This window comes from Triticum aestivum, chromosome 7B, assembly GCF_018294505.1.
Source record: "Triticum aestivum cultivar Chinese Spring chromosome 7B, IWGSC CS RefSeq v2.1, whole genome shotgun sequence".
Taxonomy (NCBI): domain Eukaryota; kingdom Viridiplantae; phylum Streptophyta; class Magnoliopsida; order Poales; family Poaceae; genus Triticum; species Triticum aestivum.
The window spans coordinates 400035785-400050359 of record NC_057813.1 but is presented as its reverse complement, the minus strand read 5'-3'; positions in this window follow the sequence as shown (position 1 = coordinate 400050359).

Sequence of the window (14575 nt, the reverse complement as noted above, 5' to 3'; positions counted from 1 at the left end):
TGCACATCCTGGTACACTACCAGAGGCATTCATATAGTCATCATGTATGAGTTTATCGAGTTGTAATATCGAATTGTAAGTAAATAAAAGTGTGATGATCATCATTATTAGAGCATTGCCCCAGTGAGGAAAGGATGATGGAGGCTATGATTCCCTCACATCGGGATGAGACTTCAGACTTACAAAAATAAAAAGAGGCCAAAGAGCCCAAAATAAAAAAAAGAGGCCAAAGAGCCCAAAAAATATAAATAAAGAGAAATTAAAAAAATGAGAGAAAAAGAGAGAAGGGGCAATGTTACTATCCTTTTACCACACTTGTGCTTTAGAGTAGCACCATGTTCTTCATATAGAGAGTCTCTTGAGTTATCACTTTCATATACTAGTGGGAAATTTTCATTATAGAAATTGGCTTGTATATTCTGATGATGGGCTTCCTCAAATGCCCGAGGTCTTCATAAGCAAGCAAGTTGGATGCACACCCACTTAGTTTTCAGTTTGAGCTTTCATACACGTATAGCTCTAGTGCATCTGTTGCATGGCAATCCCCACTCCTCGCATTGATATCAATTGATGGGTCTCTCCATAGCCCGTTGATCCGCCTAGTTGATGCAAGCCTTTCTTCCTTCTCCTATTGATCCTTACCACCGCATTCTATTCCACCCATAGTGCTATATCCATGGTTCACGCTCATGTATTGAGTGAATTTGCAAGTGTTGAAGCACGTCAGAAGTACAATCCAATTGCCTGGTTTGACACCAAGGTGCTCATGATTTATACTCTATGCAGGGAAGACTGAGTGTGTCATGCTTACCACAATTAAGTGTATAGAGGTTGTTTCCTTTAGCTCCATTATTATGAAAGGAAATGATGAATTACATGCATGTCTTGTATTATTCTTTTAATATCAAATGATAGACTATTGCTTTGAACCACTCGTGTCTTAATATTCATGCCATGATTAGATTACATGATCAAGGTTCTGCTAGGTAGCATTCCACATCAAAAATTATCTTTTTTATCATTTACCTACTTGAGGACGAGCAGGAATTAAGCTTGGGGATGCTGATACGTCCCCGTCGTATCTATAGTTTTTGATTGTTTCATGCCAATATTCTACAACGTTCATATACATTTGGCAACTATTTAAATTTTTCTGGGACTGATATATTGATCGAGTGCCTAGTGTTAGTTCCTGTTTGTCGCACGTTTTTTGTTTCGTAGAAAATCCATACCAAACTGAGTCCAAACGCGATAAATTTTTTTGGATTTTTTTGGAATATGTGATTTTTGGGAAGCGGAATTAATGCGAGAAGATGCTCGAGGGGCCCACAAGCCCTAGGGGTGCGCCCCCTACCCAGGGCACGCCTGGCAGGCTTGTGGCCACCTTGTAGGTCTATTGGAGGTGTCCTTTAGATGCAAGCAAACTTATATCCAGATAAAATTCGTGTTAAAATTCCAGCCCAATTGGAGTTACGGATCTCCAGATATTTAAGAAACGATGGAAGGCCAGAATCAAGGTCGCTAAACAGAGAGACAAATCCAATCTCGGAGGGGCTCTCACCCCTCAGCCGCCATGGAGGTCATGGACCAGAGGGGAAACCCTTCTCCCATCTAGGGGGAGGTCAAGGAAGAAGAAGAAGGAGGGGGGCTTTCTGCTCCTCTCCCCCAATGGCGCCGGAACGCCGAAGGGGCAATCATCGTGTGACGGCGTTCTACACCAACACCTCCATAATCTTCCCCAACATCTTCATCTCCTTCCTCATCTATATTCAGCGGTCCACTCTCCCACAACCCGCTGTACCCTCTACTTGAACATGGTGCTTTATGCTTCATATTATTATCTAATGATGTGTTGCCATCCTATGATGCTTGAGTAGATTTTTGTTGTCCTATCGGTGATTGGTGAATTGCAATGATTGGTTTAATTTGCTTGTGGTTATGTTGCTATCCTTTGGTGCACATCATATGAGCACACATGTGGATCACATCGTAGGCTTAGTTGTATGTGGATAGGACTATGTATTGGAGGGCAAGGGTGACAACAGCTTCAGCCTAGCATAGAAATTGATGCATACAGAATTGAAAGGGGGGCCAATATATCTTAATGCTATGGTTGGACTTTACCTTAATGAACCTTAGTAGTTGCAGATGCTTGCTAATAGTTCCAATCATAAGTGCATAGAATTTCAAGTAAGGGATGACATGCTAGCAGTGGCCTCTCCCACATAAAACTTGCTATCGGTCTAGTAACATGGTCAATTGCTTAGGGACAGTTCTGCAACTCCTACCACCACTTTTCCACACTATCTATACTAACTTAATTGTTTATTTATTAAACATCCCATAGTTTTTATTTACGTGCTCTTTATTATCTTGCAAACCTATCCTATCACACCTACAAAGTACTTCTAGTTTCATACTTGTTCTAGGTAAAGCGAACGTTAAGCATGCGTAGAGTTGTATCGGTGGTCAATAGAACTTTAGGGAATATTTGTTCTACCTTTAGCTCCTCGTTGGGTTTGACACTCTTACTTATTGAAAGAGGCTACAACTGATCCCCTACACTTGTGGGTTATCAGCTGCGGTGGTGCGCGGTCACACACTCAGCCTCCCATGTCGACAAGGCCACTATCTTCTACTTCTGGGACTTCCATGTGACCGGGGTCCCACCTAGAAAAAGATGCAGCCGGCGGCTCTCTTTCGGTCATCGACATCTCCTGCCAGGTACGAGTTGTTGTACCCAACGAGCATGTTGTCGCTGCCGTCTGCGCGCCTGCACTCATACTAGCAAGTACTAGCAACGTAGCATAGTAGGTGCTCGACGACGATGAGATGTGAAGTGATGGGTGCCGCCATTAAGCCGCTGACATATCCCACTGCAAAGGTGATGCCTAGATGCGTGTGGACGAGGTAGTGCATCCGTCCAACGATTTTATGGTAGTGAGTGTTGTCGACTGATGGTCACAACTCTCGTTCCTCAGCTTGAGCTGGGCCTCCATTAGGGCATGACTAATGCATAACCCTAGGTTGATGCTCCGCAGGCCATGTAGGATCAGATACCAGGAAAAATAGGTTCGAATGGTGTAGCAAGATTGAAAGCACAAGTGCTCCCTAGGTGGTTTTGGTAATTAATGTCAACATATCTCTTGTTGGACTAACACTATCTAGTATATTTCAGATAAGTTCAACAATGGAGTGGCATGGACTAAAGGATGTGGGAACTCCTTCAAGATGCTAAGGATAAATGATTGGTTCAAGCTTCAAGCTCAAGACTCTTCATTTTACATTTTAGTGATCCAAGATCACATTGAGTCTATAGGAAAAGCCAATACTATCAAGGAGGGATAAGGTGTTGCTTAATGATCCTCTTGCTTCAAGTGCTTAGTGATATGCTCCAAATGCCCTCAACTGCTTTCCCACTTCCACACATATGTCCTAAACCTAAAGTCAAACTCGGCCCCACTGATTCTTTCTATCCGGCGCCACCGAGTTTGGATGTCTTAGCCACTGCCACAAACCCTAAGCAAATCGGTCTCACCGATAGGGATCTCGGTCTCACTGAGATGGGATTGTAATCTCTCTGTGTATATCCATTATCAAAATCGGTCTCACCGAGTTTGAGCAATCGGTACTACCGAGATTACAATGCAAACTTCCTGGTTGACTCATTACCAAAATCGATCCCACCGAGTTTGATAATCGGTCCAACCGAGTTTGCCTGACCAACTCTCTGATTAGCTAATTACCAAAATCGGTCCTACCGAGTTTGTGTAATCGGTCTCACCGAGATTAAGTTATGCCCTAACCCTAACCGAATCGGTCCTACCGAGTTGCGTTTTGGTCCCACCGAAAATCCTAACGATCAGTAGATTTGCCGAATCGGTCTGACCGAGTTTCTCAATTCGGTCCCACCGAGTTTGGCAAGTTGTGTGTAATGGTTAGATTTTGTGTGGAGGCTATATATACCCCTCCACCTCCTCTTCATTCGTGGAGAGAGCCATCAGACTGAACCTACACTTCCAGCATCCTATCTCTGAGAGAGAACTACCTACTCATGTGGTGAGGCCAAGATATTCCATTCCTACCATATGAATCTTGATCTCTAGCCTTCCCAAGTTGCTTTCCACTCAAATCCTCTTTCCACCAGATCCAAATCCTATGAGAGAGAGTTGAGTGTTGGGGAGACTATCATTTGAAGTACAAGAGCAAGGAGTTCATCATCAACGCACCATTTGTTACTTCTTGGAGAGTGGTGTCTCCTAGATTGGCTAGGTGTCACTTGGGAGCCTCCGACAAAGATTGTGGAGTTGAACCAAGGAGTATGTAAGGGCAAGGAGATCGCCTACTTCGTGAAGATCTATCGCTAGTGAGGCAAGTCCTTCGTGGGCGACGACCATGGTGGGATAGACAAGGTTGCTTCTTCGTGGACCCTTCGTGGGTGGAGCCCTCCATGGACTCGCGCAACCGTTACCCTTCGTGGGTTGAAGTCTCCATCAACGTGGATGTACGATAGCACCACCTATCGGAACCACGCCAAAAACATCCGTGTCTCCAATTGCGTTTGAATCCTTCAAACCCTTCCCTTTACATTCTTGTAAGTTGCATACTTTACTTTCCGCTGCTCATATACTCTTTGCATGCTTGCTTGATATGTGTTGTGAATGTTAAACTTGTGCCTAAACTCCACTTAAACTTAAAAGAATCTTAAAAACTGCAACTTTGGTACTTAGTGTCTAATCACCCCCCTCTAGACACCTCTTCTCAAGGTCCTACAGAGATCCTTGGCAGGAGGTGGGTGCTTGGGGAGAAAAAGTGTAGTCCGGTGCATAAAGATGAAAAAGTTGAAGTGGAGAGTAGGGATGCATGTGTAGTGGGAGTCTACTTTCTATTCTTCGATGAGGTCTACTAGTAGTAGCTTCTGTTGGGGAAAAATCAATATAGATGCCTCAAACTACTTTCTGTCATGGGGCATCTGTATCCATATGCCACCATTGTACATGCCCTTAGGACATGGACCAGATTGCAATTCGCCATGCCCACACGCCACACGCCCCACGAGCTTGCCAGCGTATGCTGCATGGGATAACAAGATGCCTTCCGTCCCGTGCTTCACCAGGATGCCCCGATAGGAGCTTACTAACCCAAGGTCCCTTATACAGAATTTGTCCATCATATCCCTATCGAACTTCATGATTTTTCTATGTTGGCTCCGGTGACAAAGTGATCGTCACCATACACTCTAAGCAAGAGGCAGGCGCGCCCCTTTCCTTGAGCATACATGGCGTGTTCTTTGGGGCTAGTGGTGAAGTTGAGCTGCTTGAGAGTGTTATCGAGCTTGGTGTTACATGCCCGTGGAGCCTGTTGGAGCTTATACAGAACTTTGTGGAGGAGGTACAGTTGTTCTCTTTGCCATCCTTGGCGGAACTAGGTGGCTGCGCGACAAACGCCTCCACCGGCAAATTGCCATTCAGGAATACTGACAAGTGTAGGGGGTCAGTCGTAGCCCTTTTGATAAATAAGAGTGTCAAACCCAACGAGGAGCTGAAGGTAGAATTAATATTCTCTCAAGTTCTATCGACCATCGATACAACTCTATGCACACTTAATGTTGCTTTACCTAGAAAAAGAAATAAAACTACTTTGCGATAATAAAAAGATAGCTTTGTGAGACAATAAAGAGGTAGGTGATGTTCTAATAAAAGAACAATAAAGTAAAGGTTTTTGAAGAACAATAAGACAATGATTGCTCCTAGGCAATTGAATATGACACGATAATGATACTAATCATACTTATGAGGGAGAGGTTTAAGCTAACATACTTTCTGTACATGGATCATATGCTCTTATGATTAGAAGTCTAGCAAGCATAGTATTATGTTAGAACTTGTCACAGCTCAAGCTTAGTCATTGGTTCTCATTGTATAATCATTCATGCATCATGTTTAAATTTCGATTAATGTTGGGGATGATCAAACCCTAGCAGACAATTTAAAACCAGGTTCGAACTCAAATATTTTCAATGAACCCAAAATGCCCTTCAAAAAAGTTCATGATTTTTGAAAAAGGTGAAAACCTCTGCCAAAAATGTTGCACATATTTCTGGGACATTTTTGGATTTTTGAATTAACCCATCTTGTATTTGAATTGGGGTATTTAGATCCTATAATTATTTTAAATGCTCCAAATATTCTGAAAGTTAGTGAGGCCCTTTGAAACAATTCATAGAGGTCCCACAAAAAGTTTCATCAATTTTAAAAATTGTTTGATTTAAAAATCAAATAAAAAACAAGTTATAGAAAATAGAAAACGGAAATAAAAGGTAAAGGAGAACCTACCTGGACGTACCTACCAGCCCACAAGAGCTGGCCCAGCCCATCTCCTTTCCCTGTCATCTTCCTCTTGCTAGTAGGAGCAGCTCGGTGTCGCGCGTGCGCTCACTCAAGGCCGCGTCCTGTGCTAGCTTGCTTGCTCCACCCTCGAGTCTATCCACGTGTGGACATGCCCCGCAACCCCCTGTGCCTCTATCCTCGCTCTGGCCCTCTCTCTCTCACCTCTCCGCAGCTGCCCGGGAGCACCATAGATGCACCATTGCCGTTTATGTAGCCACCATGGACCTTTAGCCGCGTCGCCAAGTCTAGCAGCTGCATCGAGCTCCATATCATCTCCACACATACATAGACAATACCGGGAGCTCTAAACATTCCCCATCGGCTCGTCTTCTCCAAGCACTGCCGCCGGACGCCATCGACGGAGTCGCCGCCCCCAGATCATCCCCGACCACCCCGAGATGCTCCACGGCCTCTACCTGAGCTCCTACTCTGTTTATTTTCTTCCCTACGCCGATTGCATCCTCTAACCATGCTAGGCACCTAGGCTGAGAGCCACTCGCTACCGGCCATGGTGCCGTCGTGGTTGTCGTGGTTCTAAGCCTGACAGTAGAATGGGGGTAGGTATGGAGAGGCAAGATCCTAGCTATGGACCAGTTGTGCACACAAGTGTTTTACGAGTTCAGGCCCTTCTCGGAGGAAGTAACAGCCCTACATCTCGGAGCCCGGAGGCGGTCGACTGAATTATGTGTGTGAGAGTTACAGGGGTGCGAACCCTTCCACCAGTGGAGTGGGGTGGCTTATATAGAGGACGCCAAGACCCCAGCCAACCCACGTACTAGAGGGTTAAAGTACATTAAGGTCTGGCGTTACTGGTAACGCCCTACATAAAGTGCCATCATGACCATTAAGACTACTTAATTACAGACCGTTTGGATACAGAGTAGATTCTAAACTCCTGGTGGTCGAGTGAGTCTTCATGGTCGAGTGTCTTCAGGTTCGTCGAGTGTCTTCTAGTCCGTCGAGTGGAGTCCCTCTTGGTCGACTGGAAGGCGGCTTCTCCAAAGAGGTGTCCTTGGGGAGGGTACCTTGGTCAGGTTCATGACCCTACCCTAGGTACATGACTTCATCAGTAGCCCCCGAATGGATCGAGGTTTGAGTGAGGAAGGAGTTGGCAATCTTTCTGACCTGCTTTTTGGTGCTGTAAAGGTGTTTTGCTCTGGATCAATGACTTTCAAGTGAGGGTGTCAACTTTCGTTCAGTCGCCTTGATCCATTCTTTATATCTGTCGAGTGAACTTTATGAACTTGGGGATTTACGTGCGACGGATCGTAGGAGATCTTCCATCTGACAAGTTGCCCTGTGGTTAGCGGATTTAGTGGGATCCGAATTTTGGGAAGCGCGCGAAGCGGAGAAGACCGTGGTACTCGGATGGGATAAGGCAGGGACACCTCGATTCTTGCGCCGCCTTTTTCGCCACGTATCGCTCGTGCGACTGTTTCGGGATTTGACAAGATCGCCTGGGCCTACCTGTTGGCCACTCGGAAGTGACCCCATATAAGGAAACCGGCGGAGGTTTTTTGAACAGTGCTTCCTCATTTTCTCATCCCTCGCCTCCAGATTCATCTGCTGCGCCCACCAACTGCTCGACGCTGCTGCTCCGTTCCGGCCTCGTCAGCGACAATGGTGAAAGAGAAGATGGCGGCTTTGGAGCGGGCGAAGAAGGCGACAGCGGCGGCGAAAGTGAAGGGGAGAGCGACCAGTCGAGGGGGATCCTCGTCGCGGTCCCGTTTGCCGCAAGGTTAGATCCAGGGTGATTGGATCCGCTCGACCATCACCCAAAAGGATCTCGACGACCTGGCCGACGAAGGCTTGATTGTGCACGGGGCGGTGAGGCTCTCGGGGATGGAGTGGTAGCCACAGCCTCAGGAGGGTGAGTGTGTCCTCTTGGCGACTCATGTAGATCGAGGGTTCTCTCTGCCACCGCATCTTTTTTTCGAGGGTTTCTGGATTTCTTTGGAGCTCAGCTTCACCACTTTACCCCAAATTCCATTGCCTATCTCTCCGCCTTTGTATCTTTGTGTGAGAACTTCTTGGGTTGTCGGCCGCACTGGGGCCTCTTCAAACACATATTCACTTGTCGTTCTCAGACGGTGAAAAAGGCTAGCCCCAATGACGAGAGAACTAAGGTAATCCAGATGTGTGGGGGTCTCGGGGTCCAGATGAGGAGTAAGAGCGCTTTCCCAGCTATGACCCTTCCCGAGTCAGTCAGAGGGTGGCAATCGACCTGGTTCTACTGCCAAGACCAGTCGATGCTAGGGCAGTCGACTGGGCTCCCTCACTTCTCTATGAGTCGAGTGAACAAGCCATCTTCTCTGAAAGTAGTTTCGGAGGAGAAGGCCCAGGTAAAAATGTTGATGGAGCGAGTAGTTCAGTTGATTCGTGACGGTGTGACTGACATGGATCTTCTGGAGGTTTTCCTTCGGCGGCGCATCCAACCACTCCAGTACCGGGGCCACCCAATGTGGCTGTATTCTGGTACTGAAGACACCAGTCGGGTCCACCCAGAGGAGGTCGATGATGCCACACTGGAGAGGCGGATGACTGCCATCATGGGGAACAAGGACAATCCTCGTGGAGCTAGGAGGATCCCGCCACTCAACCAATCTTATGAGGCAGACAAGGTACTACCGCTTTCCTCCGATTTCTCCATCCGTTCTGTTTCGTCATAGATCAGTCGATTGACTTTTTTCTTGCTTGCTGTCTTTCAGGAAACCACCGAATTGTACTCGATGCCCAACGGGGCGTAGGCACAGGCCGTAGAGGAGGAAGGAAGCGGAGGCGAAAGCCAAGAGGAGTGGGAGTCGGATGCCGATGAGGGTGACGAAGATGCAGGCTCTAATGAGGAGGAATAGGAGGAGGAAGAGGAGGAGGAAGTTGCGCCTCCTCGTTCCGAAAGGAGTTCCAAGCTCGCCCACGACCCTGCGGCTGATCGTGGTAAGGGAGTCGTGCCTACTGGGCAGTCGACGAAACGCCCTCGGACATCTTCACCGGCGCCAACTGAGAAGGCGTTGAAGCAACCCCGAGCGGCCCCAACAAAACCGGCGAAGCCCTACCGAAGATGAGGATGGAAATTCCGACTGTTTCTGGGTAACAACATAACTCATGCTTTTCCTTTTCTCATGGATACACTCTTGGTCGACTTAATTGTTGACAGAATGATTTTTGAAATCGCAGCGCTGCTACTTCTGAAACTTCAGCCAGACATGAGGACCAAGAAATGGAAGATGCTGCTACTTCTCATCCTGGTATGATCTGCGCGGTTTCACTTTTGGTCGATTGAATCTTTATTTTTGACTTCGAATTTTTTCTGCAGCTCCACCTAACATTGTCATCAATCTCCCTGACGATGACGATGAAGCGCCATTGAGGCAGAGGAGGAGCAGGAAGGCGACTGTTGGCAAGGCTGCTCAGGTTGTGTCAGCACCTGGACCACAGATTCCGGAGGGGAGCAACGTTGCTCGGGCTACCGTGTCCTTTGCGGAGCCATTGACGGTTGCCCGCCCTTCGTCGTCGAGTGCTGACCCGCCTTCTCTCTTCTCCACCTACCACGTCCCGGAGGACCAAGCAAGCGCTGCCAAGGAAGCTATACGCCAGGCCGGGATTATGATGGAGCAGGTGAAGGCGATCCGAACCGCCAGCCAAGAAGCTTATGCCGCAAGGTCATCTCTCCAGAGCAATGTCCAGGTTAGTTAAACACCGACTGGAAATCTTGATATTTGTCATGCACCCACTGGGTGTGTCAATTCTACAGTGGACTGCTGGCAGTCGACTATAGTCTTTGTGTCTTGAGATTTCTCACTTTACTTGTTTCACTCGAGCGTGGTCGAGTGAAACAATAAAACTGGTGGGGGCACGCTGAGTGCACCCACTGGGTGTAGTCCCCGAGACCGTGGTTGATTGCTAGCAATCGGCTATGGTCTGATTTGATTGATTTTTTTTACAGTTAACTGCTTCTGGTCGACTGGTCGACTCTGAGTCTAGCTGATAGAACTAGTGGGGGCACGCTGAGTGCACCCACTTGGTGTAGTCCCCGAGACTACAGTTGAATGTTTAGATTCAGCTGTAGTCTTAGAAATACTACGATTTTTCCTTTAGTCACTCGGAAGTGATCTGTCGTTGATGTCTGTCGACTAAACTTTCGGAGAAATCTTGTGACCTTGTTTCTCGTTATACCGAATTGGAGAACAAGCATATCCAGCTTGAACTTGACCAGAAGCTTGTCCAAGAGAACTTTACAAAGTCGAAGGAGAAGGCAAAAGGTATGTTTGGTGAGAATCTTGACGACTGTCCTTGCTTCTTGCCTGTCTCCGTGTCTGATCTTATTGTGGTTTTGCAGAAAAACTGAGGGATGCCCTGAAGAAGAAGGACCTTGACCTCGCCGAGGCGCAGAAAGCGGCTTCGGACAAGACAAAACTTGCAGAAGAGAAGTTGGCTTCCGTCAACAAACTTGAAGAGGAAAACACTAATCTGAAAGCTGCTCTCGACGTGGCCAACCAAGAAGTCACTCGACTGAAGAATGCCAATATGGTCGTGAGTGACAAAGCTGGCGAACTGGCAGGAAAGAAGAATGACTTGGAGGTTTATCTGGGAGGACTCGCCAAGAAGCTATTCCTCATGCCCGAAGGTAACTCCTTATCTCCGATTGGTAATTACTGACTTGCTGTAAGGGTGTTAGCTTATCCTTGAATCGTGTCCACAGAATTCTGCCAAAACTTTGAAGAGGAGACTAGTCGAGTGGAGACTAGCTTGGATCCCATCAATTCTCCGGTGAAGGATGAAACCGCCATGAACGTGCTCCGCGTCGAGTCTCGCGTTGCTGTAGTGGTCGATTACCTTGCAAGACTGAAGGCCGCAACGTCGCGTATCGACACATCGCTCTGGCCAGAAGAAACGCTTCACAACGACCTTGAGTCGCTGATGACTCGACTGAACGAAGTTCCGAGTCGAGTGCAAGAATGGAAGAAGTCTTCTGCCAGGTGCGGTGCTGACGTCGCGCTGTCTTTGGTCCGCGTCCACTGCAAGGAAGCGAGAGAAGACAAGCTAGTGTCTCTCAAGGTGGCCAACACTAGGAAGCATGACTTCCATTCTTTCATGGAGACCTTCATCGCGGCTGCCACTCGGATCGCTAATGGGATCGACCTTGACGAGTTTGTTGCGCCTTCTAGCCCTCCGCAGGAGGGGTAAAAAACTTTTATGCTCGATGATTTGAATTTGCCTCGGAATGCCGAGTGATTTTTGTAACCACAAAACTTTAACAGGCTTAATGCCTGAGCACTTCTGGGTCCGTAGGACGTTATCCGAACTTGATTTGCCGTTGAAATACGTTTGCTTCTTTCGGACAATCATCTTCTTTGGGTTGGGATATATACTAGCATCTGTAATGCTCTTTTTGCAGGTAGGAGTGAAGCGCAAATTGTAGTCGACTTGCGCTCATCATGTTTGGACGAGTGTTGGGTTGCAGCTAAACCCCTGAGTGGGAGGTTTGCTCTCCACTCGGTAGCTTTTTTAGAAACTTAGGCGAGCACTGGGCTGCAGCTAAGCCCCCGAGTGGGAGGTTTGCTCTCCACTCGATAGGTTTTTAGAAACTTAGGTGAGCACTGGGCTGCAGCTAAGCCCCCGAGTGGGAGGTTTGTTCTCCACTCGGTAGGTTTTTTAGAAACTTAGGCGAGCACTGGGCTGCAGCTAAGCCCCCGAGTGGGAGGTTTGCTCTCCACTTGGTAGGTTTTTTAGAAACTTAGGCAAGCACTGGGCTGCAGCTAAGCCCCCGAGTGGGAGGTTTGCTCTCCACTCGATAGGTTTTTAGAAACTTAGGCGAGCACTGGGCTGCAGCTAAGCCCCCGAGTGGGAGGTTTGTTCTCCACTCGGTAGGTTTTTTAGAAACTTAGGCGAGCACTAGGCTGCAGCTAAGCCCCCGAGTGGGAGGTTTGCTCTCCACTCAGTAGGTTTTTAGAAACTTAGGCGAGCACTGGGCTGCAGCTAAGCCCCCGAGTGGGAGGTTTGTTCTCCACTCGGTAGGTTTTTAGAAACTTAGGCGAGCACTGGGTTGCAGCTAAGCCCTCGAGTGGGAGGTTTGCTCTCCACTCGGTAGATTTTTTAGAAACTTAGGCGAGCATTGGGCTGCAGCTAAGCCCCCGAGTGGGAGGTTTGTTCTCCACTCGGTAGGTTTTTAGAAACTTAGGCGAGCACTGGGCTGTAGCTAAGCCCCCGAGTGGGAGGTTTGCTCTCCACTCGGTAGGTTTTTTAGAAACTTAGGCGAGCACTGGGTTGCAGCTAAGCCTCCGAGTGGGAGGTTTGATCTCCACTCGATAGGTTTTTAGAAACTTAGGCGAGCACTGGGCTGCAGCTAAGCCCCCGAGTGGGAGGTTTGCTCTCCACTCGGTAGGTTTTTAGAAACTTAGGCGAGCACTGGGCTGCAGCTAAGCCCCCGAGTGGGAGGCTTGCTCTCCACTCGGTAGGTTTTTAGAAACTTAGGCGAGCACTTGGCTGCAGCTAAGCCCCCGAGTGGGAGGTTTGCTCTCCACTCGGTAGGTTTTTTAGAAACTTAGGCGAGCATTGGGCTGCAGCTAAGCCCCTGAGTGGGAGTTTGCTCTCCACTCGATAGGTTTTTGTTTACTTAGGCGAGTACTTGGACTGCAGCTAAGCCTCCGAGTGGAAGGCTGGCTTACCACTCGGTAGGATTTTGTTTACTTAGGCGAGTACTTGGACTGCAGCTAAGCCTCCGAGTGGAAGGCTGGCTTACCACTCGGTAGGATTTTGTTTACTTAGGTGAGTACTTGGACTGCAGCTAAGCCTCCGAGTGGAAGGCAGGCTCACCACTCGGTAGGATTTTGTTTACTTAGGCGAGTACTTGGACTGCGGCTAAGCCTCCGAGTTGAAGGCAGGCTCACCACTCGGTAGGATTTTGTTTAACTTAGGCGAAACAGATTCGCAGCTAAGCCTCCGAGTGGAAGGCTGGCTTACCACTCGGTAGGATTTCTTTACAATCTTAGGCGAAACGGGTTCGCAGCTAAGCCACCCACTGGGGGACAGATTTATAAGAACAAAAGTAGTAACAATTACTGAGAAAATTATGAAACTCTTGTCTTTGATGAATACACTACAGGAGTACTTTTATTACAACTCATCCGAGTGAAAAACTTAAGTATAAAAAGGACGGAGCAGGTCCGCGTTCCATGCTCGGGGCTCGTCAATCTGGTGCTCGACATTGTAAAGGTGGTATGTCCCATTATGGAGAAACTTGGTGACGATGAAGGGACCTTCCCAAGTAGGAGCAAGCTTGTGTGGTTTCTGCTGATCCACTCGGAGAACTAAATCTCCTTCCTGGAAGGATCGACTCCTCACATTTTTGGCATGGAAGCGACGCAAGTCCTGCTGGTAAATGGTCGATCGGATCAAGGCCATCTCTCTTTCTTCTTCTAGAAGGTCGACTGCGTCCTGTCGGGCTTGCTCTGCTTCAGCTTCGGTGTAGAGTTTGACTCGGGGTGCATTGTGAAGCAGGTCGCTCGGCAAGACTGCTTCAGCTCCGTAGACCAAGAAGAACGGAGTCCTCCCAGTCGACCGGTTTGGCGTGGTCCTTAATCCCCAAAGCACCGACGGAAGTTCGTCATCCCATGCACCAGCTGCGTGCTTGAGGTCGCGCATCAGTCGGGGTTTCAACCCTTTAAGAATTAAGCTATTTGCTCGTTCTGCTTGTCCATTCGACTGGAGGTGAGCGACTGAAGCATAGTCGACTCGAGTACCCTGAGATGTGCAGAAGGCTCTGAATTCTTCGGAGTCAAAGTTTGACCCATTGTCTGTGATGATGCTGTGTGGAACTCCATATCTGAATACCAACTCTCTGATGAAGCTGACAATGGTGCCGGCATCCAGATTCTTGATGGGTTTAGCCTCAATCCACTTGGTGAACTTGTCGACTTCTACCAATACATGGGTGTATCCGTTTCTGCCTGTTCTCAATGGTCCAACCACATCCAACCCCCATACAGCGAAAGGCCAGACGAGTGGAATGGTCTTCAAGGCTGAGGCGGGTTTGTGCGACATATTGGAGTAAAATTGACACCCTTCACATTTGTCGACTATCTCCTTTGCCATCTCATTTGCTCTGGGCCAGTAAAAACCCGCTCGGCATGCTTTAGCCACGATGGTCCGAGAGGACGCATGGTGGCCGCAGGTCCCCGAGTGGATGT